The sequence below is a fragment of the Chiloscyllium plagiosum genome, unplaced genomic scaffold (assembly GCF_004010195.1).
Source record: "Chiloscyllium plagiosum isolate BGI_BamShark_2017 unplaced genomic scaffold, ASM401019v2 scaf_7356, whole genome shotgun sequence".
In the NCBI taxonomy this organism is placed as follows: Eukaryota; Metazoa; Chordata; class Chondrichthyes; order Orectolobiformes; family Hemiscylliidae; genus Chiloscyllium; species Chiloscyllium plagiosum.
The window spans coordinates 18,884-22,474 of NW_025214275.1; the positions used below are offsets into that span (position 1 = coordinate 18,884).

Below are 3,591 nucleotides of genomic sequence, written 5' to 3' on the forward strand. Positions count from 1 at the left end.
CCTGTCTGCCTACACTCCCCCACAGTCCCCTAGTTCTGTACTCCCCCACTGTAGGGCAAAAAACTTGTCTATTACCGTATCCATGCCAAGCCTGATTTTAAAAATCTCTTTCAGGTCACCATTCAGCCTCTGACGCTCCAGGGAAAACAGCCTATCCAACCCTGGCAAGATGCTATAATTCTTTTCTGATCTCTTTAAAGTTTAAGAACATCCATCTGATAGGAAGGGGAACAGAATTCTATGGAATATTGATTCAGCAACTTTTGAAATATCCTGTACAACCGCAATATGACCTCCCAACCCCTATAATCAATGCTCTGACCAATAAAGACAAGCAGACCAACTGCGGCCTTCACTATCCTATCTACTTGATACTCTACTGTCAAGGAACTATGAACCTGCACTCCAAGGACTCTTTGTTTAGCAGCACTCCCCAGGAACTTACTATTAACTGTATCAATCCTGCTAAAGTTTGTTTTTCCAAAATGAAGCAGCTCGCATTTTTCTAAACTGAACTCCTCAATCCATTCACCCATCTGATCCAGATCCTCTTGTACTCTGAGGTAATCTCTTTCACTGTCTACTACACCTCCCATTTTTGGTGTCATCTGCAAACTTACTAACAATACCTCTTATGTTCACATCCAAATCATGGATATAAATGACGAAAAGTAGTGGATCCAGCACCGATCCTTGTGACACTCCACTGGTCACAGGCCTCCAGCCTGAAAAGCCCCCTCTGCCTTCTACCTTCGAGCCAGTTCTGTACTCCATGTGATCTAACCTTGCTGACCAGTCTCCCATGAGGAACCTTGTCAAACACGTTACTGAAGTCCATGTAGATCATGCCCATGCTCTGACCTCAGCAATCCTCTTTGTTACTTCTTCAAAAAAACAGAGTCAAATTCATGAGATATGATTTCCCATGCACAAAGCTGTTATTAGTATCCAGGATTTAACTCTGTACATTGGGGTCTGCGTTGCCCAGTTATAGGTGTTCATATTCTGGATGAAGTTCAAGTACGCCAGCATTTTGTCAGTGACTCTGTATTGAGTCTTGTTAATGTCACCAACACAGGTGAGTTCCTTTTGAAAGGCAGTCCCTGTATCCCTTTGAAGAGGCTGATTAGTAAACCTGCCCAAGCCATCAGGCCATACTGTCTCCCAGCTGTCCCTGCCTGAGCCTCCAAACGGAACCTTTCTGTAGTTTCACTCCTGTCAGACTCTCCCATTGCTCAGTTTGTCCAGGATCCCCTCCTGCTGCTGCACTTATCCTGTCCCTCACTGACCTGTCCATCCCCCAGTGTCCTCCATATTCATTCACTGTTCACAATCCCATTGACCCAGTCCTCCAGTCATGTCCCCTCCACTCAACAGAGACGGCTCAGTGATTAGCACTGCTGCCTCACAGCACCAGGTACCCGGGTTCGATTCCGGCCATGGGCGACTGTCTGTCTTTGGCAATTTGTATGCATTCTATTTCAGTTTGATGGACTCTTATTTCCTTAGCCACCCATGGCAGATTATTCCTTGTCCTACAGTCCTTTCTTTTCCTTGACAAAGAAGGATGTGACCCATTCTCCCAGACTGAAGGTTCCTCTTCTGTCCAGGATCTGCCATCTCCCTGTCTGTTTCTTTTTGTTTCATTCTGCTGTTACATTATTGACTTGCAGCAACTGAAAGGAAAGGAAGTGAACCCAGAAAGGGTGCAGAGTCTAACCAGGGACGGGAAGTGGTGTATGGATCTGTTTATCAGTAACTCCATGAGAATGTGAAGGGTGTATATTAGAGATAGTAGAGTCAGAATGGTGGGAGAGAGTAGGTGGGCTGGAGGGTTACAGCTTTGGGGGAAGAATGAGGAAAAAGATATTCCAGAGAAAATAGAATTGTCTGCTCTGAATTTCTAATCTGTACATATTCCTTTATACAGGGTGCTAGATGGTGAAGATTTGCAGACTGAAATCTCAAAATCATGTGCAGATTGTGATAAAGTTAAGCAGAATTTGAAGAACCAAAGATGGAGAATCACTCGGCCAAAATCCTGCAACACTCTCCCTCCCAGCATTGTCGGTCTCTCTGCACCAAATGGACTGTGAATGGTACAAGACAGCAGCTCACTACCATCTTCTCAAGGGTAAGGAGAGATGGGGAATAAATGCTGGCTGAGCCAGTGATGCCCATATCCTGGAAACGGTTTCTATCTCGAGTTGCTGAAACCCAATTGATGTTAATGCAGGATGACGAGGGACGCTGGGTGTATCCTCCAGGAGCCAGCACCATCACATTACCCCTGCCTACACCCACACAGTTACATAGCAACGTCACTGGAACAAAAGGCAGTGAAGCCCAAGGAGGACTTGGATATAGTTGTTTGAGGTAAAGTCATGAAAGGGGATTGGAACACAGCAGGAACAGGAGACTGAGCTGGATGGTCAGCTGTTTCCCATTGAATCGTGGAGCAGGATTGAAAGGCCAAATGGCCTCCTGCTGCTATCTCCCAGGTATGTATATAGCGATGGAGCCGCGGTAGAAAGACATAAGCAGGGCAGGGATTCTGCAGGAGATTGCACTTCCACATCAGTTTTCAGTGAGGGACGGTTTGATGGATTTTATTTATCATTTGTCTTTAACACCAGGTTTGTGAATTTAGTTTTAAAATATTGTAAATAAAACTAAACGAAAAGAAATGAAACTATCTGAATATAACAGTTTTAAAAATTTCAAACGCCCTGTAAAACAAAATCCTGTCTATTCCCGGAAACCATCACTTTCCAGTTACTCAAGCTCCAGGGAAATATTCCTTCCCTTTCTACACCATTGGTTTGATTTAACTGCTTTTGAGTTATTCTTTTGTGAGCTGTGAAGTGTTCTATTTCCCCCCCATTTCCCGTACCCAGAAGTGTTAGTTTAGATTACAGATTAGATTACGTTACAATGTGGAAACAGGCCCTTCAGCCCAACAAGTCCACACCGACCCGCTGAAGCGCAACCCACCCATACCCCTACATTTACCCCTTACCTAACACCAATTCACCTGACCCTGCACATCTTTGGACTGTGGGAGGAAACCGGAGTACCCGGAGGAAACCCACGCAGACACGGGGAGAACGTGCAAACTCCACACAGTCAGTCGCCTGAGGCGGGAATTGAACCCAGGTCTCTGGCGCTGTGAGGCAGCAGTGCGAGCCACCGTGCCGCCCATCACACAGCTGTGTGAATGGGTCACATACTTCTTTGTTTCTCATTGGTTGATTCCAGTGTTATCTCACACAGCTGAGCAACATTCCCACGTTCATCATTACGCCATTTTGGGTTTTGTTAATATATAATCACCTGCAGTAAACCACCCGTGTAACCAATTGAATGTTTACAAATAAAGCCCATTACAGGCAAAGCAAACCATTACAAATGACAGAGTGGGAAGGGACCAAATCAAAGTAGAGTTAGGGGTGAGGGGGCAGCAGTGGAGATAAAGCACTGTATCCCCTACGATGCCCACCTCTATCCAAAGGCATCGAGAGCATTGATACATACCACATACTCCTTCTCTAAGGACACCCTGCTTTATCCTCAATCATAGAATAGAATCCC

The 3,591-nt window shown here is 45.3% G+C and overlaps 1 long non-coding RNA gene across 1 annotated transcript in view; it reads left to right on the forward strand.

Annotated features, from left to right (window-relative positions):
* The window catches only part of LOC122547855, an 8,560-nt gene extending 8,217 nt beyond the window's left edge, over positions 1-343 (forward strand). The window contains exon 3 of the long non-coding RNA XR_006311108.1: positions 115-343. This is a non-coding gene — a long non-coding RNA (uncharacterized LOC122547855). The remainder of the gene's footprint in view (positions 1-114) is intronic.
* Positions 344-3,591: the final 3,248 nt, after the last annotated feature.